Genomic DNA, 25,408 nt, shown 5'->3' on the forward strand with positions numbered 1-25,408 from the left:
TTACACACATGCACAGTCGTATTACTCCAAGGTGGACTGAAAAGGAAAGTAATACTTATTCATTCGTGAAAAATGACCTTATATTTAACCCCTCACATGATACTCCACATGATATATATGTACTCGACTATTATGACATCATCATTTACATATAGTGACGTCATTTTATAGGTTATGACGTCAATAATGTGTCATTATGTAGGGGATAATTCACGCTACCCAATAAGTAGAAATATAACATATTTTTCTTCGTGTGTATTTCCGTAAGTACTAAGACCCGTGGCTAAAATACACATGCATGTTGACAGTTCCGCAATCGGCACACAGGCTTCCGGTAGTTGATTGTCTCAGATGACGTCACAACTCATCGGAACTCAAGGGAGGTAAGTCATAGAAAAAAATCTGTCATCGAAAAGATGTGAAGATTGCTTTCATTAATTTTACTATTTAGAGACAAAATATAAGCAAATATCAAACTGGTATATGTTTAGATAGGACATACAAATGTTTCTAGCGTATTATCTCATTTTCCATGTCCCTTCTGTTTTTATCACCTTTAAAATGACTAAATTACAGATTAAACATATTTTTCCACAATCAAACAAAATTTTTCCAGGCATGATTGTTATGAATATAGAGTGAATTGACCTTTTGAACTTATATAGTTACAAGATTTCCGCCGACCTTGCAATTGAATTCCTATAGCTATCTCCTATAAATTTCTACCAGAACAGTCAACCCATACAATCACGCACCGATATTGATACATGCCCAGGAAATCTTTTGTGTTCCTATGATATATATAGCATCACGATCTAATTAAAGTATTCGTTTCGTATCTTACGATCCTGGAAACGTGCTTCTTGTTGTCGGCCCATATTTTATGTAAGGCAGCCTCCAGATATAGCTTGTCACATGTATAACAATGTGCTTGCTTCTGCAGGCTCATTTTACACGCCATTTTCTTAATCAGGTATAAAGTTTCTTCATTGATTCTTCTGGCTTGAAATAAAGAGGATTATTTTTTGTATGTTGTGTTTTATTTAGCTGGTATGATAATTGATGTGGGGATGTGATGTCTGTGCTGCGTAATTTGATTATTGAATTAAAGGAGATCAGCTCCTCTAGAGTAACAAATTTATAACTATAAAGATCTAAGGAAGAACTTTTTTCCTGAAAACAAAATTACAGTATTTTTCATAAGGCCCATATCGACAGCAGGGCAAAATTAGAAGATCTGGGTTGTTTCCACAATGTTAAATGTTCATGAGCAATTGAACCTGATCAAACTTGCACAACCAAGCATTCAAGGACAATCATTGTAGCCTATGCACAAAGATGCACAATCAGCATTCGAGAGAGTTACCTTATTCGACCCAATAAGCACCCAGGGCGTTTAAAAAATTGAAAAGGTGCTTTTAAGACATAATTATTGCAAATCTAGACAGTTTTGTGTAGTTTTATTTATTTATGCGAGGGCAATTGAAATTGAGGCCTCGAAAAGCGGGAGGGGCGTTTATAGGGACATGGGTATACAGTATATTTAATTGTCTTGACAATGGCCAAATAAGTATTATCTGTATTTAATATCTATATTTGAGTTGAGGTTGCCATTTTGAATTCAAATGTATGTCAAAGCCTTGTATTCAATTCAATAAGAATCCAAGGACAAAATTTTAGAGAGTGCATATTTATGAGACCAATTTTTACTTATCATTTACAAAATCATATTTTACAAATTCTATCCGGTATACAGTACTATACATCCAGTCTGTAATTAATAGATATTGAAATTAAGTTAATTGATCCAGAAGGATGGCCTCAAATCGGGGGAGAGGGCACTTAAATTGGGTTAAATATAGTATATACAAGCATTCGTGTTGGCTTTCACCTTCAGGAACATGTACAGTTTGTTTCCTTTACATAAGAAATTTCCCCTCTGCAGAATTTTACTGTTTCTGTATATCTGCCTTCAGGACAGATGTTGAAATCATTGAAATCAATTCAAATCAGATTTAATTTACTTTCACTTACTTTGGCATACAAGTATTCCTACCATGCCCCTACCCAACGTTCGCTGATCAGTAAGGAACATATGTACATGATTGCTATGATTAATTGGATGAACTGTATCAGATTCAGGGAAGTCTTTTATCCTCTTAACTCAAAGAAAGCATAGAATTTCTATGAAGTGTTCTGATTTTCCGTTTCTGTGTTGTGTATCTGTATGATCATTACCAATACAGTTATATATAAATCTCTACTTCTTAGAAAGAAGATAATTAATTGTTTATGATTTTTTGCATGTAGTATATAACTGAATTACTGATATACAGAATACAGAAGACTCCAGTTATTTGCATAGCTGCTAAATATTTGAATAATTCACATATTAGCATAAAATTTCGTTTTATTTCAAATCTGTATTTGCATCAATTTTACATAACCTATTATAGAACTATCTCCACATGTTCAAATACAAAATCATACAATTTAATTAATACCAGTTTTGCTTCTTGCCACAGTGCTGTGATATTATTAATTATTAAAACAACTGATTCAAATGAATAAAAAAGATCTTCTTAAAATTTAGTGTTGGAAGGCGAGAGTTTTTCTGGTGAAAACATAGGTACTAAGTGTGGATGGTGTCAGGAGCTGGAATAAATCAACAAATTACAGAAGCTTCTCGTCAAATTATTAATAAAAAGAAATTATATGTTATTTCAGAGCCAGATGAACTTTGTTTGGTGTAATATCATTTTTGCCATCCTACCCTGGTAATCATATACAGACCTCATAGCACACCCCGTGACCTGCTGGTCTAAATCTTTTTGATTATATTGCTTATCTTATTGTTTACATCAGATATTTATACCAGTGTCTGATGTCTTTATACTCATGATTAATTATATGATAAGCAAGTTTGCTATTCTTACCATGATAATATTTATAACCAGAGATACTGTGTATAGACATTCATTTTTGTGGGTCAAACTTTTCACCGATTTGGACCATAAACAAGAAAATTTCATATAAAATTTCATGATTTGTTTATAAGGGTATATTTATTTTATCCATTTCTCAAATTTTTGTATATCAAATTTTTGCGAACACATATATGACTAATGCGAAAGAGCAGAAATTAAAACCCTGCGAAAATATACGGCAATATGGTTCTCTCTAAATATAATGCTTTTATCACAGTTTGAACAACTCAGGACACTTAAATTTGCAGAATTCCATGTGACATTTTGAGTGATGTATTCCTACTGGATTGATGCAGCATTTTGGCTTCAGGATTTGAATTTCAACTTTTTAAACTGGCTAGACTTAAAGAAAGCATTTATTTTGTGATTTCAATCCATAAAAATTATAATGTCCTTTCATGTAGACTACACTAATTCAATTATCTGTTTTTTACATTTCAATTGATAAATGGCCATGACATGCGTAACTGATATAAAATCGATTGAATGAGGTGTACCTGGTACATCAGAACAGTATAAAGTCAGAAACAACGTGGTATGAAACTTTTTTGTGCGTTTCCACATATAGTGAAGATCTCTTCCACCCACTCGGGAGACGGCAGATTATATAACAGTCGGGGACATATTGCATGTTGACATGCTATATGTGTTTACCTAACTGGTACGAGAATCCCATAAATCACTCGAATCTGCCTTTAAAATTTCAGGCATTGCAGACATTGTATAGCAGAGGATATTTTTATTTAAAATAAACTGCAATCAATATCGTAATGTGCATTCCATTTTTTTAATGATTGTATTTTTATCTACTTTGAATTTTTTTAGCCCACATACTGGAGAGGCTTGGTCCACATTTCTAAGTGTGCTTACATTGCATTAAAAAAAGACTGACAAATTCAAATTTGGAGATGTTCTTTTAAAACTAACAGACTACACATATATTATAGATGCATAATTATTGAAATTGAAACATTGTTCCTTACAAAGGTTAATTTTATGTCTAACATATATGAACCTAAAAGTAAAACTTGTACATATATAAAAATGTTTAGCAATTATAAGATTTGAGAGAACTACAGGACAGGCCTGGAATTATATATGCTACTCATATTATCTATTCCTTGGAAAATGGTCAGAATAAGAATTTGTCAGGTATATCTGTTCTTGTTTCATTCTCATCTGTAATTTCTAATTTTCCTGTAATTATCTTGATTATTATTAACTCATAACTTTTGTTGAGCTCAACTACCATTAATTTGTAACTACAGGTAATTTTGTGGCATTATTTTTAACTATGGTAAACAATACTCTTCCTTATGGTTTGGAAATTTCTCTTTAATTTCCAGATAAAACATTCAGGTTTTGCATGAGTAAACATAATCACCACTTTGGTTTGTGTTTGAGCTTCATAACTACTTATTTCACGCAACATTTCAGGTATTTAAGTTGTATTATACTATTGAATATGATTTACTCCATAATGATATGTGTTCATACAAAATTTCCTAGGCCTTATTTTTACGGCTAACACATATGATTTTGATGTATAATTAAAGAATGGAAGTAAATTCAACGCCATTGCCAAATAAGATCTTAAGAAAGCATATTTTAGCAGAAATCACATTTTAGTGGATTTCACACAAGAAACTTTATGCTAAAATATGGTTGCCATGATTACATGTTACTTTTGCATGTGTTTGATGCAGTAATAATTAATACTTTATTTCATCATTGATTTTCGCTAAAATTCTATGACACTAATATCTTGAACCCCTATAATTTAAGGATTTCATGTCATCTTTGACAGTTGTGCACAATACTGGATTGTATATAATATTTTGACAGGACATTGCTGTATGGTGATATATGTATCAAAGGTTAATTGGGTAGCCCTATAGTTTAGCTAATCCATCTGAAGTTGGCCAGGAGCACTGGTCTCCATGTCCTCAAAGTCAAGTGGAGTGGTTCATTATTGTACAATTGAATTTGAATTAAAACCTGATGGTTTCTTTCGATGAGTAAGACAACACTAGAGTGAAGTACATGTCCTTATGTGTGTGATTTACGTTGTCGTGTGGATTAGATTATACACAAGCCTCTTCTTCACGAGCCTCTTCTTCACGAGCTTCTTCTTCACAAAGCAAATCAACTGACAATAAGTTAGCAGATATCGCATTAACAACTTAAAAACTTGTAAAAGTTGTGATTCACTTGATGGACCTTTCCATATAGCATTGTGCAGATTTAGTCAATTTAGTGACCTTTAATCATTAAGCTATATTTTAGGCAGGGTTCACTGCCTCATTATATGATTATAAGAATGATGCATAAATAATGTCGATCCGATACTCTATCAGCCAATGTACAAAGAAGAGGCAATGATATTCCTCTTCTGCTTGTAGGTTTACCAACCAACTTTGAACAGTTAAATCAAATACTCTTTAATATGCCCTGGTATGCAGTAGTTTTTCTCAGGGAGCTCTATAGCTAGATTTCCTTCATTTCTTAAATCTGCTATTCTTAAAATAATATCTGACCCTGACTGAATAGAACAAATTGAATCAAGATATCTAATCAAGAGATAAAATCTAATTGTGAATGTATAAATAAGATCTGAAGTAAGATCGAGTAACAGGCTGGTCTGAGCTGTTTTGAGTGACATATAATGATGGTCTTTCATATTGTCTTCATGCAGTGAAAAGTTAAAAACTACATGCAGGGAGACTAGCTATATGAATCCAATCACCAGTCAAAAACTACAGGTAGACTATATGTACAAATGATTATATCCAAACCAGCAGTGTTTTAAAATGGTTGTTTGATGATTTTAATTAAATTTACCACAAACTGCCGTGATTTAATTTCATGAATTTTCACAGACTTGTTCCCTGTAAATTAAAGCTGACCTAATTGTATTTTACCATTTAGTTTACACAGTGCATTTAGATGATTCAGTTTATTCCCACTGAGCCTGAAACTCATTATACAACTTTAATCAAACTGCCTCTGGCTGTTTTAATTTACACTCAACTGGAGATTAATTAAGGAAGAAAGATTTTTTCAAAATAAGATCTCTTTTATAAACCTAATTGTGTATTTGGTATGTTAACTATCTATATAATTATACTGGCCTGTGAAGATATATGTGAATGCTGTAAATGAATTACCATTTCAGTGTTTTTAAATTCAGTTGAAATCTTTTGAAATAATATTTGATTATTAAGATTTTGTTGATTTTAGAATTTATAACATCAAAGAGATTTTGAATTTTGTTGGATATAGTCCAGTGTATGTTTATCTTTAAAGACTAATATTTTCTCATGTTAGAAACTGTTCACATAAACTAACTTGATGGCCAGGTTATAAATACTCTGTTATGTTTTGCCTATTACTGGCCTGTGCCAGGTTTGATTGGTTAAATGTTAAACGTCCTATTAGCAGCCAGGATCATTTAAGAATGTACCAGGTTTATAGGAGGTGGATGAAAACCAGAGTACCCCAGCTAGCAGTGAAAAACTTTAGTTAGTTATAGATATTGGTTTATTGCCTCCATGACTCAGCCTTATATGTATATATTGCTATAAGATCTTGTCTCATCGACAAAGGTCATTTTCTGTCGGTGTAAGGATTTACACATAGAGTTACTATTATAGTTAGAGTTTAGAAGACAATTGCAATCCCAGCATCTGAAAACTTTTTAAATAATTAAGGTATACACATTTGAGATAAATGATTACAATATAGATAGGATATGTTGGCCTTCATTGAACCAAAGATCAGCGTACAAAATTATATTTCAAACATTCAACATGTCCTGGGTGATATTCCTATTTGCTCCACTCTAACGACTGCTTAAGTTAAAAAAATAAACATTTTATCCATGAAAACAAATCTCAGATTGAGAAATATATCTTTTGATTAGCAGATTCAAGTTGATTGTCTGGTGTTAACTAGCTGTTATTGATATTTTGTTCTTTAAGTTTCTGTTTGAAATTTTCGTTGAATTTTGACATCAATTCATGATCAAAATGATGCTTTAGTGATAACAATTTATCGGATCAAGTAGCATTTATTTCTTCCTTTATTAGGAGGCTGAGGTGGCCGAGTGGCCACATGCCTTCGATCCACTTCTGGATTGCATGTTTCAAATCTCATGTTGCCAGGTACTGACCACTGGTAGATGTGTTTCTCCAGGTACTCCTACTTTGCATCAAACCTGGCACATCCTTAAGTGACCCTCTTTGTTAAAAGGATGTCACACTAATAACACCAAACCCTGAAAACCTTAAATCCTTTATTGTAAGAATGAATCTCTGAAATTTACATGAAGATTTGGACTGCATGATTTCAACCATCAAAAGTTCTTTTTTTTTTTAATCTGTTTTAGTGAACCTTTTAAAATTAATGTTTTTCTTTTCATCTTATTTAAATCTTGTTTCAATCTGTATATTTCATTAAACAATTTGTTTGCTATAGGAGGTTTGTATGTTTAATGTAGTACATTTTTTTGTGTCTTTAGGGTTTTTCCCTTACCAACGGTAAATGTCAATCAAGTTAACATGACAGCGACATATTTATGATTGACCACGAGCAGGTAAAGTCTGCCAGTAACATTACACCTGTGTAAATCAATCCAGGTGTATCAGCTCACTACCTATAGAGCCAAGCTTCTGGATGACCTGGACAAAACTTGAAAGAGATCTTTATCGCTAAAAAGCTTGTACTGGGGGGCCTGCTGTTGTCTGTGGGCTGTACTCATTCATTGGATGATATCACTGGCTGTGGAGTGTGGGTTTGTTGTCATTAGTGCAGTAGCGGTGTGGAGAGACAGACTACACACAGACAGGGATATACTGTATAACAGCTTATAGACACATGGAGATACTATTGACCTTTTCAGGATTTTAATTGTGTGCTTTTGTGTTAGACTGTCTGGAAATTTTATTATCTGGATTTATATATACAGTAAAAGGTAAGGTCTCATTTCTATTAACGTTGATAAAAATATCAATGGAATAATGTAGTCTGCCTGGGTTCAATATTAAAGTAGAAAATCATATGTTGAGTTGAAAAGAAATAATGTTGTTGTATAGAAATAAAGTTATAATTAGAATAAGATTCGTTATTTTTTATAAGGCTCAGTCCACTTTATAATTACTTTGAGGTGTGATGTAAGAATAGCTGCATGTGTACAATATATAGTCAACATGGTACGTGCATTGAGCAATTTTAAATCTATATAGCTGTCAGTTGTAGATTCTAATTTGATAACATTACCTGTATATTATATTGTTGAGTTATAAGAATGCTCTGATTCACAAATGTAGTGTATATATATTTAATTGTAAGATAATTTGTTGATTGGAACTTGTACGTATATATAAATTATAATTTTTGGATCACAATGTGCAGTGTAATGTACATGTTGGATCTGGACTATCAAAAAGTTGTTCCTATATAGCTCTAAGATTAAACTTCATTGAAACCTACAATTGAATTAAGATTTTAATATTGATTGTAAATATTTAATTTATTGCTTTAATTCTTCTAAATATATATATGAAAGGAAAAAACTTGTCTAGTAGACCTACTGTAATATATATGATATTATATAGAATTAAAATCAATATTTATTCATATACATGGTGTTTCTTGCCCACATAGACAGAAACACTTGGCTATAATGAATTCATTAAATATTATATATGATATATAATACAATTTGTGTTTAGTTTCTCATATATAGTCCCATCACCTATACAGTACTGGTTTGATATTACTGCCAGCCTGTATACCACTGTTCTATATCTCACCCTGTAGATTTTGTGGAATGCAGACATTTTGTTGAGTGTGTATTTTTTATGATATCACTGGGGTTATCTCACTATATAATTTGTGGATCTTTTGGTTGGATAACAGAAGATTTATGTGTTAGCAGTAATAGGGACTATTAAATATACTAAGGTGTAGACAAGTATAGGTCAGAGAGAGCAGGACTGAGTAAGGTGGATGTATGTGGGATCGAGATGGGATGTGGTAAGGCTCTAGTAGGGGTAGCAGAAAAAGTTAGTGAGAAAGGGGTGGCGCAAGACTAAATTGGGTAGCTGGCCAGTTAGTGGAGGAGGAATATTGATGCAAGGCTAAATTGGCAGTGGGACAAGACTAAATAGGGGAAAGGTAATGCTAATGTGGTGAAGGTAAGGCTTGTGGAGGAGGGGTAAGTGTTGGTGGGCAGGGGGCAAAACTAAATGGAGAGGGGTAATGCTATAGTGGTGAGGGTAAGGCTAGTGGGGGAGGGGTAAGGTTGGTTGAGGTAAGATAAGAGACATGGGATAAGAGTGGGGAGGGTATGAAAAGCTAGTGGGGGAGGGGAGGGGTTAAGGTTGGTTGAGGAAGGGGTAAGAGATAGTGGGATACAGCTAGTGGGGGAGGGGTGAGGTTGGTTGAGGAAGGGTAAGAGACAGTGGATAAGCTAGTGGGGAGGGTAGGTTGGTTGAGGAAGGTAAGACAGTGGGATATAAAGCTAGTGGGGGAGGGGTAAGGTTGGTTGAGGAAAGGTAAGAGACAGTGGGATATAAAGCTAGTGGGGGAGGGGTAAGGTTGGTTGAGGAAAGGTAAGAGACAGTGGGATATAAAGCTAGTGGGGGAGGGGTAAGGTTGGTTGAGGAAAGGTAAGAGACAGTGGGATAAACTAGTGGGGGAGGGGTAAGGTTGGTTGAGGAAAGGTAAGAGATAGTGGGATAAAGCTAGTGGAGGGGAGGGGGTTAAGACTGGTTGAGGAAAGAGATAGTGGGATGACGCTAGTGGGGGAGGGGTAAGGTTGGTTGAGGAAAGGTAAGAGACAGTGGGATAAAGCTAGTGGTGGAGGGGTAAGGTTGGTTGAGGAAAGGTAAGAGATAAAGCTAGTGGGGGAGGGGTAAGACTTAGTGGGAAGGGAGCAAGATTGAATAGGGGAGGAGTATAAAGGCTAGTGGGGGTAGGAGTTAGGGTAATTGGGAAGGGTAAGGCTTTAATTATTGGGGAGGCAAATAGTGTCCTATGCTGGGTTATAACCCAGAACAAGGAAGTTAAGCCCCATCAATCAATCAATCAACAAAGGGGAGGCAAAACTAAATGGGGGAGGGTTGAGGCTAGTGGGCAGGGGGGCAAGACTATGAAGGAGGATAAGGCTATGCTAGGAGAGGGATTGTGATGATTTAGGTCATGGAGGGTAAGATTTACAGAGGGAATCCTCTTTAAAGTCAGTATAAACACTAGTGAATGGAAGCAGTACTAGTACCAATCCACCCATTATTGTTGAGACTTCAGCTAGTATTGATTGAGACAATAGTATATTCACCACTCTGTATCTCAATGGAAGGCCATGCAGACCTAATTTTATCAGTAATTGGTTTTCAAATTAATTCATACATATTGTAAAATGTGCTTTATCTTTACAATGTTAAACATTGACCGTGTGGGTAATGATCTGATCATGTGTCTCTGACCTTCAGGATAAATACTAAATCTGCTGTAACACTTATAAAGATCTAATTCTGACAGAGAAGTAAATTGTTATTTATATCTCTGGTTCTGACAACTATAACATTGTCTACCATTGTCCTGTTTTAATACAACAAATGACACCCTGTATTGATATCCTGGGGTAATTGTGGGCAAGCTGGTGATCCCAAATCATTTTGTTTGTCGGGTCATTTGGATTTCCTCTGCAGTTACCTATATATATACAGCTTCAATATCTGCCTGATTTTAAGTTGACTTATTATAATCCATGTCCAGCTAACATTCAGTGATGTTTTGGAACTGAATTCTTTATGTAACAGTTCTGTCTATAGTGTTGAATAATGTGACAACATCAAATAGGTCTTACATTATTTAGTTAGGCTTCGAGATCTCCACCTTGTGGTACGCCTAACCTTAAGCTTGCAACCAGCCAATTTTGCTAACTATATGGCAAGCCTTGATTGGCCATCCTCTGTTACACCTGTACATACTATTGTTGTGACTTGTGATATAATTACAGGATAGTAATCAGGTAAGAAAATTGAATCGTAATTACTGTTAAAATAAAAATATTCTTAAATAATTAAACAGAATCAAGAGACGAGTGTCATTGAAATTTAGAAGGAGAGTGATGACACATCCAATTTTCTATTGCGTATGATAAATCACTTATTGCGCACTTCAGTGTATGATCGTGTATTTGTATAGAAGGTGTAGTCACTCCAACCCGTCGCTCCTCTAGATTTTCTTCCTGTCCGTCAGTCCGCACTAAAACACATGACATCAGCAGCGACCGGTGACTGGCCGTTGCTCAGCATTCAAACATAAATTCAGTAGCGACCGTTAACATTGCCGACAGAATACTGTGTATATATACCTACATAGGTAAATATTGATTAGTTGTGACATAGAAAATACAGGTACATTCTGAGACATAAAGAGTACAGGTATACATACAGTAAAGACATAAAATATAATAGCTTATACATGTATACCTAAGGTGGTGTATTGTCTACAACAGGTCTCTTATGGCAGAGTAGTACCAATGCCATTAAACCTATACTGTTGATCCGTATTTCTCCTTGTTAGCTATATTATTCATCCATCTTTTGATCTGCTATGATATAAAATGAGAATCATCAGTCATTGAGTATTTTATGAACATTATCTGTTATTGCTGATAATATCTCATTTGTAAGCCTTGAAAAAAAGTGCTTATATCTTCCATATAAATAGGTGCTTAGAATATATTTTTAACTTGAATGTGTAAGGGTCAATTTAAGGTACAGTACGCGTTAACTGTAATAATTATGAAGATTCTAGAAATAAGCAAAATCAAAGTTTAAGCCTCCATTTATATATATAACGGTATATGATTATATTCCAGTATTGGTAAGATTATGTTTTTAAATGCGTTCGTATAAATTAAATTTTGAACCTCACCAAAATTTATGAAGTCTATACTAAAGCATTATAACTATAAGTCAAAAATCCCTTACTAAAGTTTGAAGATATTATGATATAGATGTACTAGCAGCTATATATCTACCAGAAGTCGGTCATATATTTAGGTAGCTGTAATCTGTTGACTCAGCATTGGGTAAATATTTTGAAGCCCCACGGGCAGATCTACAGTGTACATTCATATCACCAGGAATTCATGGAGTTCTATATGAGTAATTAGACAACCATGGTATAGAGCTGGTGTGTAGGCATATACTGGCTTCTAATGGTGACTGGAAATTATTAAAGTAAGAAGGAAGTGATTAGGATAGGAACAACACTAACTGACATCCTTAAGTTTCCTGGTCGTTATAGATGTGGTTAGGTTGTAAGTCAAGCCACATAATACTCTGAGTCAATTATAAGGCTGCTATACTATATATTAATGTAAGACATTATTATAAATTGAAGTCTGAGTGTCAGAACAATAAATATGATTCAAAATTCCATATGACCTTTAATGAATGACCGAGTTTTCCTTGGTTTCCTCAAACCCAACCATTGAAAACACTCCTTCTCCAGACTGTTTTTGACCAAGATTTTCATGTCATCGTTTTGACCAAGATTCTCATGTCATCTTAACTAAAGAGGCCTGTAGAATTTGGGAATGAATCAGTAAGTTTGTTCAAATGAATGACCTTGACATTCATTCAAATAAGTTAAAATTACTTCAATAACTAAGAGGTCTAAGACAGGTGATATTAGGTCAGTGGCAATTTTGAGATGAAGGGCTATGAATCTTTTCAATTGAATAACAAAGCTTGACCTTAAATTCATTTAAGGTTACATTCAGATAAACTGTCAATAGTTCCACGACACTGGTATTGGGTATAATGCATGATGGGATAAATTTAAAGGCTACCAATTTTGTTCCAATGAATGACCTTGAATGAAGGTCAAGGCAAAAATCGATCTTCTCAATAATGGAAAGGTCTATAGATGGAGACCTGATATTACCATATGCCTATAGTATGTGGAGATGAACAGCTATATATATATATATACCCAGTTTATTCAAATGAATGACATTGACCTTGATTCAGGGTAACATGGTCAAATAGGCTACAATCTTTAAACAACATATATATGTCAATAAGTAAGAGACATACAGTATATACGTATATAAAGAGACCTGATATTGGGCCTATATGGCATATATGCTGACATGGTATGAGTGGCTATACAAATGTGTTCAAATGAGCTTGAATAATTGCCTTTGTTCAAAGTAACAGGGGTCAAATAGGCTAAAATTTTCTTTTGAAGATTCTAAGTATTTTATTTGTAAGGCGAAGAAAATATGGAAATTTTTAGCCTTTTTAGATATATTTTTATCGCTGTATCAATTGATTCAGATAACAGTTAATTAAAAGGCCGGTGGACCTAAGGATGTCATTTTCTCTAACAGGTTTTATCAAGCAATATCTTTTTAGAATGAACAATTCTCTGACACAAAGAGGCTTATTATATATAGTTTCACACATATACGTACTAGCATTATGAACATATATTGAGGGCCTATAGCTAGCATTGAGTGTTTAATTGGCATTGTTTACTAATGTACAAATAACATATAAAGTTCATCATAATAATGGGGAAATTAGTTGTTGTCTTAAGAAGGGCTCTGAAATAAAGAGGAAACAGATGATTGATAACTAGCTGTCACAGATGTAATGATAGACAATAAGTAAATATGTTAATGGGATTTTGTGAGACTAGGGTCAGGGGGAGGCCACTCCAATGTCAAACACAAAAATCCAATTATAATGTCCTAGATGTTATATAGTGATAAGATAAAAAAATGGTGCAATATTCGAAGATAGAAATGATGCATTTGGAAAATTCAATGGATACATATATACAATAAATATACTGATAGCTGTATATTTGTTGGATCACATCATAAACCAGTTTAGTTCCAACATATTACTGTAATTTTCTACTGGGAATGATTGAGAGGAGAATAATGCTAGCCAGTTCTGATCCTGTAGTACGTATTACTTCAGGGAGGTACAAATGTACATGTATATATAATAAAGTAATTGTTGCCAGCTAGATATAATAACCTTGGTTGGTCACTGACAAAATAATCCCTGAATGGTCAAATAGTGAACTGACTCGATATAAAACAATTTGATAATTAAATGTCACTTTTAAGGTATCAATATATGCCTGTGAAAATGTTGTCATTTGTTACAATATCCTGTTAGGTTGCACATGATTTGGTGCCCTGTTAGGTTGCACATGATTTGGCTGCCGTATATGGTGTCATAAACAAATAATGACTCCAGGTTCACCCGTTCTCAGTATAATTTGACTTATAGTGGGGTGTAATGTTTCGGTGTCTTGGCAGAATTCTTCATTTAGATAGCACCATAAAAATGGAAAGATGCATAGATTTTCACTATAGCTATGTATGATGAGGATCAAGATACGTATTCAACACAAATGTGCTTTAGTCTACCAAAATATATATAAACAAACATTATATTCACACACTGGCAACTCAATCACACAGGTAATTTCATCCTTATGAAATAATTCTAGCTGTTAATATGATGTTAAACCTAATTAAATTGAATAGTATATTAATTAAATAATACCTAATATACATGTTTATCCTGCAACTATCCCACATACTGACCGATAACTACTGCCGGATAAACTTGTGCTTTATCCTTCAATAAGAAATGCTTTATAACCGTCAATGCGATCATGTGAATTTGTTCCATATCTAACAGAACATTTTCTAACTTGACCCAGAACTTGAACCTTCCAGTGAATGAAACGTCATTCCGTCTCGCTAAAACATGACGTTACATTCACTAAAATGATGTCATTTTTACGATATCGAAAATCTCGTATGGTGGTGTTGTCTTTTTCTTGGCTCATGGCAAAGGTATGTATTGTAAAGTAATTCTTTAATGGATATTTATTGTTTTTTCAGTATTTTCATTTTGTTCCAATTATATATCAAGCTGCATGAATAGGATTACCGGTACTGTTAATAATAAAGCGCTTACGGTATTCATTTCCAACAGCAGTAAAAAGGAGTACACTCTCATTCAGTCTAGTGAATGAATCTTTACCCCCACATCAAAGAATTAGTGTCTCACTTCCAGCGAAATAAAGTAAATAACTGTCAATTTGCTTTCGTTTTGAATACACCAATGGTTGCAGGATAAACAGAATACACGGTTAATATCTTACAATACAAGGTTTATTTTGGTGCGAGACTTGGGAAAGTCTTGCACCAAAATAAACCTTGTATTGTCTGTACCGGCTTGCTTATTATACCATATAGCGTATATTAAAGCTTCACATGTTTAATTTTATTCTAAAGAAATTGTTCACGTCAAAACACTTAAGATTGCACAGGATTTGTATTATAAGATGAATAATTCATTCCTTATTATATAAAATATATAAATACCTGTGAACAACTAAATTACATATCTTGATTGTTCCCTATAGGTAGCACCGATATTCCTGAAAATTTGTTTTGGACACAAGTTGCTTTTATGATATAATTTTAATATATTACAAATTTAAAAATATTTTTATTCATCATATTTCTTTTAAAAAGTAATCATAATGGTTAAAGAAAAATAGATTTATTTGAATTTATTAAAAACGAGTCGATTCGTTGTGGAAATTGTGTCCTGTGACATATTACATATTTCTTATATATATAGTAATCGGTTTGCTTGACTTTATATATAATTATGTTATATAATGGTAAACTAGAAAGGTAATTTAGTTGTAATCATAACAAGGACTTAATTCAGATTACAAGGTAAAAAAATACAGTGGTAAGGTTTTCTATTGAACTCTGTCACTGGAAGCTAAAACTCTCACCTGGGAATTTATTTATTGATTGATTTTTGCACCTGTCTGCCACAGGTATGGAAAGTGAGAGATGAACAAGGTGATGTTATTTTAGCTCTAGACAGCTCACATTATTCTGTCTGTATTGACTCAGAACTAAATAAACTTTGTATAATTAATCCTGGGTTAAAGAATCAGTACAACACTGTCACACCTAGGTAAGGGGCAATGTATAAACAGTAAATGTCCTCAAGGTTTGAAAGGTCAGATTTCTTTCAATAAATGAAATTAAACCCACTTTTTTATTTAATTTTAATCTGAATAATGTCTTCATGTTACATGGTTTATTCCTGGTCTTTATTACAAGTTACAACATCTTGGAAGCCTTTCTGCGATCATTACAGTAACTTCTTTCTTGAGCAATTAATTAAAAGAAATGAATAGCACCTAAATTAAATATATAAATTGTTCCAAATATATATATAGTGTATCTATTTGTAAACATATCCTCTGTTTGGTAAATTATGAATATAATCTTTGGTGTGGTGAACATGATATCAATCAAATTAAAAACGTTCAAATATTGTTAACATTTACCATAGCTGGAACATCATTTACATGAGTAGTCAGTGGTCAGTCTTAGACTGGACAAAGGGCTATAATGATTACACAATAAGGATCAAATGTGTACTTAAGGTTTTCCAAATTACAGTCAAATTACACCTGTGGGACCTGTCCATACACAATGGTGTGAGGGACTTAGTCTACTTGAACTTTGAACCTTAGTTGTTAATAGGATGGAGCAGACAGATGTTTAGATATAAACAGTTGAGCTGACCACTTGACCATTTAGGAATATAAGCCAGACAGTGGTGTTTGGCCTTTGGGGACCTAAACTGCATCTACTGGGTAGATATAGAGGTGATTGGCTGATAGTTAAATCTCATTGTGGTCTTAGTTTATAAGCTTATCACAGAGTTGTCCTGCTCAATTTCCACTGGCTATTGCAGAATTACAGGTAAGAAGCTGGTTTTACATAAGGTTGTAGATTATAGTAGACAGTTATTATCATTGTTCAGTGTAATATATATGATTTGTTCACTGATCATTAACATGTTTTAAGGTGCATTTTTCAGTAGGTAACATGAATTCAGTTTTACATTTAGAAATTTTTAATAGTTTATATTTTCTTTTAATGGACAATTTCTAAGTATGTAGTCACAGCAGTGATAGTCACAGCAGTGACAACACATTAAATATTGTTGTTTTAAGTAATTTGTAATGAATTGCTGAACACTATAATATATTTAGACTTCCATGTATACAGTTGTATATAAATAGGTGAGGTATTGATTTCACATGTTAAGCTTCCTGGCAGCTGTTGTCATCAGAGACACAGTGGATGGAAGGTGAGACCTTTATATGTGACACCTTTCTGTAGTAGTGGACAGTGTGGTCAGTATATATTGTGGACACAGCTGACAGCAGTGGTCAGTTGTTAGTTAGGCTCTGGCTTTAATCTTGATCAAGTGACTGATAGCTACAGCTTCCTGATGCTGCATATTGTTGTTTATACATAACCTGGTGGATGTTTACAGGTAAATCGCTACAGGTAGGAGATTGGTAATTACAGGTAGGCATTGTGTGTTACACATACTAATTAAATCACCTGTGTATGTCTTCATGCATTGTCACAGTTTGAGGGAAATATAGTTGTTAGGGATATGAGATAGTTGTTGTGGATAATATTGTATAATATTTACAGTCTAAGTACTATGTGTGTATTCAAAGATTGATACATGTAGTATATATAAAACATGGGATGCACTAGCTAGCTCTAGCCATCATAACAACAACATTACCACCACTATACAGTATATGTGATGACAGGCCATTGACCTATAGCTATTAGTATCTATGGAGGTGTGATCTACTGATGAGGTGGTGTGAAGTTTCTGATGTAAACCTGTCACATATCTGTGGCTGGGGATCAATATGTGACATTATACCACCAGTATTATACAAATAAGCTTCAATACCTCGATCATGACTGTAACTCACTTATATCTGCAAAAACCAGGACAAATATTGTTACTTTAAATCTGTGACTATCATCATATCAGCATCCTCATCTGATCAAGCTGAGCTATTGTTATAACGGTCTGATGTGTAATATAATTTTTATCAGAAATTGTAGCTAAATTTCTTTATATTTTGACCCATTCCTGGATTGAATATTTCAGCTTAAGTTGTGTCTTTTGTATGATAATTTCCCTAACTTGTTGTGGCTTCAGAAGACAATGGCCCAGCAGGATGGGTATATTGGACCATTGACCTACTTATCCAGCAGACCTGTCAATCATCATTGATTACAGCTGCAGGGGGTAAAGTGGACACCCCTGATACACTGGGTCAGTGGCCTAGCTAATACCCCAACTCCCCTCTATCTTCGAAATGAACTGTTCCAGTCATACAATTAGAAGAGTTCAAATGTGTTATTAGGGACTATATTGTCAATAGAGTTAGAAATTAGACACAATGGTCCAGTCAGAACTGGTGGATCATGGCTACTGTACCAATAATTGGAATCATGTAAGTTATAAAATTTACTGTATTAGATAATTGGGTATAAAGATTAGATATAGGTCATGTGGAGAACAATCACATCTAGACAATGCCATCAATATGTAGTATTTGTTACATTCCTCCAGGCTAACTGATTCCTATTTATAAAATATATTATTTTGATCTTATTCCATTTTGTAGTTGGTATATTTAGCAGAAATGTTTCTGATTTTGTTTAGTGCTAAATACCTTCTGGCATACTGTTTATAGACCAAGGTGATGGTCAAGGTGATATGTTTTATTTGGTCTGATATGACCAGTAGCTGTGGGAAAATGACCACTACTGCTGCTATAAGTAGGACAGAATGGCCAGGAGATATAGCTATTAGTGAGAGAGATAGTGTGTTTTATGGAAGGAGATGTCTCAGACTGATATGTAAAGGTAAGCTTTAGTTATCCAGGTAGACTTTCCCATAGGTATTAGCTAGGGTCTGATATGTAGAGGTAGGCTTTAGTTATCCAGGTAAACTTTCCCATAGGTATTAGGGTATGTACATACTGTACAGCAATTATCATCATTAGGCTTAAGTTAAGTGTTCATCTTTTGCCTGTCAACAACTGGTTTCAGAACAATCAAGAAGTTGTAGACTTCTACAAAGCCAGCTATTATCACTCACTCAGGATAGAGGCAGACTGACCATTAGAATGTTATATGTGTCAAATTCTTGGTTTTAATCAAGGGGGAGATAATTAGTACTAGATCATTATCAGTAACATCAGGGTCTGGTGGCCATGCAGTAAGGATAAGTTACGTGTGCTCTTTTAGCTGTGGCAATTAATATTAGGGGCTATAGTGTCATTAAACCCATCAACTTTTTTTATTTATTAACCATGTTGGGTTTTTTTCGAAATGAAGCATCAGCAGAGCTTATAGTTTGTTATGATCATAATTTTAATTTAAACATTTTATACCAATTTAGATTATCATGGAATTTGTTTTGCACACATGCAAACTAATTATATTTTTACAATCAATTCCTGCTCAAAATATCAACTAGATCATTATACTTGTGATAGTTTTTTATATTTCCATATTAAAACTAAATTTATTAACCAGATTAAAACTTATTTACAAAAAAACAACAGGATCAAAATTTGCATGAAACATGAACATTTTAATTTAGCTTGTGATTTGAGTAAAATGTTTTGATCAAATTGTGGATGCCAACATCACAAACAATATAGGTGGCAGACAGAAAACATTGTTTAACATGACACAATAACATATAGTTCATGTAAACAGGTTTGACAGGAGCACAGCTGACCTACTTATTATCAAAATTAATTGTACCAGAAGTTTGTCCTTATCACGTTACACAGGTGTATAATGAAGTAATTAATCGTACAGGTACTAATTAGACAACAGGTTTACCCCCACCCCCACTGACATGTATATATATATATACCCCCACCCCCACTCTGATGGGACCTGATCATGAAGGGATCACTGTATTTCATTCATAATCAATATTTATTATAACTCTGACTCAGAACTGTAAAACATCAGCCATATGGTGTAATAGAATACTCAGTCCAGTTTGGATCTGTCGAGGAGTACAATTAGTGCTAATCAGTACAGGTAGGTTTGAAATGAACACTCATGATAAATATCCTAAAAATTTATAAATTAGATGGTAATTTATTATTTCAAAATATTTAGGTGTTGACATATTTTATGAATTTTTATCATGCCATTTTCTATTTATCAGGATTACAATTTCTATGTTATTATGTATGTTGATATGTCAATCCATAATATTTAAAAAGTTATTCATTATAGCTTTACGTTTGACAATTAGTTTTGAGTCTAATTTAAGGTGAAACCAGGGGGAGATAATTATGTAAGATAATTCAATTTCAGAATCTTCATGATATACTATGTAATGACCTTCGATATGTCTCCCTATCATTGCAAATATCATAAATATTGACAGAAAAAACCCCACCTGAAGATGAGATATACAGGCATATTTTATGGCTAAAACATACCCTCAGAACACCTGTCTACAATTCATTCTCATCCCTATCAGATAATCTTCTCACCTGTCCATAGATAAATTACAGGTACGCTGAAAGAAACAGGTGTCAAGTTCATTTTTTCATAATCGTTTAATGAAACATAAACTGTCTGTGTTATAATGGTGATTTATTTTTTGCTGTCTCAGCTAGGTTAGCTACTGTACAAAAAATACTTATAAAAAATGGAATTGGCTTATTTCTCTAAGATACTAGATATACTATATACTCAAAGGTTATGAATGTGGCAGCTGTCATTTGAAGAAAAAAGTAGGTGTCTGTACACATAATATTTATACATGTATATGTATATTTGTCTTTGAACTTTTCAAATCTATTAAAGCTGACAAATTCAACAGACTGTGGAATTTCAGGACTCTGTCTGTAGTTACGGATAACACAATGTTAATGTGGGGTGCTGACATTGTTTAATTTACTGTTGATTGTTTGGTCCCACAAATAACAATGGTTTACCTGCTTACTGTGTAACAAGTAGATACATGACCAGATTTTATCTGCCCCAAACCTTAATAAGATCAGACAGCTAGAAAACTGATCAAAGACGGGAATATGGTTCATATGGTAAATTTTAAACCTGTTTTGAACAGATTTATGTACAATATGACTTTATTCAATGGGCTATTTGTCTAATACTTTAATTGATGGGATTCTTCACATCAAATTATAACAAGTTTCCAATTTCCTAATAACTTTTATTTATACTGTGCATATGACGTCTAATTATAAGAGCCAAAAAGTTTTGAATTTTTGTTTGGAGAAATCTATAAAAGTGTCAGACATGATGAAATTGAAAACGATATGGCACATTCTTTGGAATATTGATAAAGCATACTATTATAGCGTAAAACTTATCTGTGTCTCAATGAATATAGTCTATTCAGTACTGTTCCTAGACATGCGATATCTGCTTTAATACATTATTTTGTTATTGTGTAACTTTAGTAATATTTAATTGTGTGTGTAGAAGATTTGACACTGATCGGTATATAACTGGAAGTTTGCATTGAAATGATCAATGTGTTGTGATAATGGCGATTATGTGATTCTACCATTGTATACTTGTCATTAATATCTGAGTTTGGTATTGTGTAATTATTCACCTGTTAGAGTTAATGAATCTTCTGAATCTGATTCATCTTTAGCAATACTTCATTTGGATACATGACTTTAGCCTGCTGTCTAAATGAATCTTCTGAATCTGATTCATCTTTAGCAATACTTCATTTGGATACATGACTTTAGCCTGCTGTCTAATGAATCTTCTGAATCTGATTCATCTTTAGCAATACTTCATTTGGATACATGACTTTAGCCTGCTGTCTAAATGAATCTTCTGAATCTGATTCATCTTTAGCAATACTTCATTTGGATACATGACTTTAGCCTGCTGTCTAAATGAATCTTCTGAATCTGATTCATCTTTAGCAATACTTCATTTGGATACATGACTTTAGCCTGCTGTCTAATGCAGAATATATTTATGTATCCACAACTTAACATAAGAGAACTGGCCAGTTTGTGGAGATTGATGTTGACTGTTTAATTGCATTCAGGAATTTTCAGGTCTGAGGTATGAGCTGTTAATTAATTGTTCTATTGTGATATTCAGGGCTATAAAGGCATCACAACAAATGTTAAGTTTTAAAAGTTGAAATATAGTTATTCATTTTCAGTCATATGTTTTGATTTTACCATCAAATAATTCTGTTTCTTTTGTTTTTTTCAGGAATCCTCGCTAGAAGTGCGACTACATCTGAATTTGGCCAGGCAATTTAAGGTAATTATAAGATCATACTTAAATTAAGAATGTGCATTCAACAAAATATGCATGATTAATATAACATGAGGCACTATCTGCAGACAGGAAGACTCAACTGTAATGGTTTAAAATGACCTTTCTGAAGAGTTTCACACCAAAAACCTGTAAACTGGTTTCTCAAGTGGTGCTTAGGCGACAGCTAGCTGTTTATAAATACCCATAAGGAAATACACAGATCATTCAGTACGGTTTGATACATTTCAAATGTGTTCTAATTATAGTCATAAAATATGTAATTCAATGTATCAAGTACATTTGTAGAGGAATTGGACTGGGTCCATCACCAGTGACCATATAGCTCATCAGTAGAGTTCTTAGGTCCCTGGTTCGAATCACAGTCAGGCTGCTACATTTTCTCCTCCTGTTACAAAATTGGTGCCCAACTAAAAATTACTCACAGTGGTGGTATAATGGTCTTGTATATGTCTTCAAGGGTAAAGAATTTGAAAAAGGAGGGAGGAGTATATAGCGGGATTGGATTGGGTCGATCATCAGTGACCAGGTAGTTCAGCGGTAGAGCATTTGGCTAGTGTTCAGAGGTCATGGGTTCGAATCCTGGTCTGGCCATTAAATTTTCTCCTCTCTTGTTACATATATAAAACATTAGAAGAATTGCAAATATTTTCTTATCAGAAGTGGTTCTGATTATCATTGATGAGAGTGTTGTTCCCTGTAAACAATGATGATTGTATGATAAAGGCAAACACTCGTAATTTCCCAGCTGAGCTAGCTAGCTTATACATCATCTAGTACTAGATTATCTCCCCTTAGTGTGATACTGACAATCTTGATAGGTTCAATGTAACACCTAACAAAGCATCTGGATGATATATTGGTAATAGTAAAATCAAAATGTGGAAGAGGATGGTTGCTAGCCTGTGGTGTTTGTCATGCAGTCATAGAGAAGTAAAATCTAACCTCCCAATAGTTTATCTATTGCATGTATTGTGGTTACTGTATTCAATCCATTTAGGAAATGTTTATCCATTTGATATAACGAAAAACACTGTAGTGTGAAATGACATGCAAGGTTTTAGATCGAACATCTTGATAATTTTAAAATATTTCAAAAACTTAGGTTATTTTACACTATCTGAACAGATCTAGAGAATATGGCTATAATGGTGGTTTTAGGTTTAAGATAATTTTGAAGAAAAAACATTGTTTTCAAAATAAGACCTAAAAACAGAGTTTGATGTATGTATAGATAAGGTGTTTTGATACTGATTCACCTAAAAAGTCTACAGAAAAAAGAAAAAAAAAGATCAGGTCGTACCATTTGTTGATAACAATGACTATTGATTGTATTTATTTTAATCTGTGTGCTACCTGATCTGTACAGATGATGAATGGTTATAACACCCCCTTAATTATGTCCAGATGTTCTGGCAATAATTAATCATATTTCTCATATCAATTTATCACATCTAACAGAGTCCATTCAATAATATCACCTAAGGTTATCTCCCCTTGTTTCCTTGGCACCCATTCCATTGGCCAATATATTTAACGTAAATTACAATACCTGGTGATCTGTGTCAAGAATGAATTAATTGAGATTTTGGTAAGAAATATGAAATCAATAACATGAATTGAATTCAGAGCTACTGACGGATGAAATCTGCAGTTTGTATTTTTGAGCAGGCTCTCATGATCATGACCATCTTATCAGTTCGATACCCTTTTGTTCCCCAAATCTTGTGTGGATATACTCATGAATTTATGCATGAATAGTACAATGTGTATTCCCTTGGTGGTTGCGCTTTCTAACAAATCATAAAGAAGATACTTCATTTGCTTTGAGCTGGGTATTAGCTACAGGATCTTCATAAAACACTTACACATGACAAAATTATCTAGTTTAAGGGCCGTATGGGATAGCAATATGATAAGGAGGTCTGATGTATCTAACAATATAATGGATCAAGTTATATTTGTGCTGTGTCAAGTTTTAGACCTATATTGATTATAGCAGGTTGGTGGGATATTTCCTGTCAAAAAATATCCACCATAAAATGTTATACTTCTGTTAATGGGGTTAACATTAGGACATAATCTAAAATCAAATAAAAAATCTCTAAATTTCTTATTATTCATGCAAATAATGATTTGATATAAAGATAGTTGAGTTTTCAGTTGAAACTGTTCTGATCTTTCTGTGTTATATACTGAAATGTCTATATATAGTAAATCTAGCTTTTGCTGATCGAGACCTGACCAATGTGCCAACTGAGGAGACTATATTCCAATGAGTTTAGATTAAGGAGGTGGTTTTAGAATATTGAGATGTTTCCCATGCAGGCATTAGATACAATAAATATAAATGGGCCTGGGAACGGCTGGTGTATAATGTCATTATCTGATGAGTAATGGACACTTGATGGTGATGCAATTGGTCTTAGAAAATTATAGTGGAATCAAGAACAAGTCAATACTTATATTATCATCATTCATCCTTTATGATTTTATAAGGTTGTGGTATTATGATCAGGCAATATAGAACTATACAGGGTTGTCTGTGCATGACCTTTATTTCTGGTTTAATATGTACAATATGTACAACTATTTGGTGAAATTAGTTTAAAGTTTTATTACCTGCAGCCAGTGTCATTTAAGGACATGCCAGGTTTCAATGGTGGAGGGAAGTTGGAGTACCAAAAGAAAGCCACCAAGTATCCCAGCTAAAAAAAACACCAACTAGCAGTCAGTACCTTGCATTCCTGCCATATATGGGATTTGAACCTGCGACCCAGAGGTGGAGGGCTTCACAATGATAAGGAAGGTGGAACCACATCTGGTGAAATAAAATGGACATTTGGCGAACCAGTCATACGTACCTTACCATAACAACCATTTTTATTTCATCAGAGAAGGTGTCTTGAAAGCCTATGATAGAGCATTAATAGACATGAAATACCCTTATGTAAAATTACAAGATGGACTTTCTTCAAATACATTCCAAGGGACATTGATTATCATGATTTGCAACTATTTCTCAATTAACCAATCTAAGAGGTAAATATAGTCTCTGCTAATTAAGTTCTAGAAATGACACTTTCAAACTTCAAAGAATTTTTTCTAAGTCATCAGCAGTACCTTTAGAACATTA

The 25,408-nt window shown here is 33.6% G+C and overlaps 1 protein-coding gene across 5 annotated transcripts in view; it reads left to right on the forward strand.

The window, feature by feature from the left end:
• LOC138314712 (transmembrane protein 198-like) overlaps positions 1-25,408 on the forward strand; it is a 76,620-nt gene that overhangs the window by 41,590 nt on the left and 9,622 nt on the right. For 3 of the 5 annotated variants that reach the window (XM_069255197.1, XM_069255198.1, XM_069255199.1), the window contains one exon: positions 22,207-22,257. The gene's annotated coding sequence lies outside the window, so the exon portion shown is untranslated. Of the gene's footprint in view, positions 1-7,732; positions 7,960-17,287; positions 17,417-22,206; positions 22,258-25,408 lie in introns of those variants that run through there. The other 2 variants (XM_069255196.1, XM_069255200.1) reach the window with 2 other exon arrangements.

The sequence above is a fragment of the Argopecten irradians genome, chromosome 2 (assembly GCF_041381155.1).
Source record: "Argopecten irradians isolate NY chromosome 2, Ai_NY, whole genome shotgun sequence".
Lineage (NCBI taxonomy): Eukaryota > Metazoa > Mollusca > Bivalvia > Pectinida > Pectinidae > Argopecten > Argopecten irradians.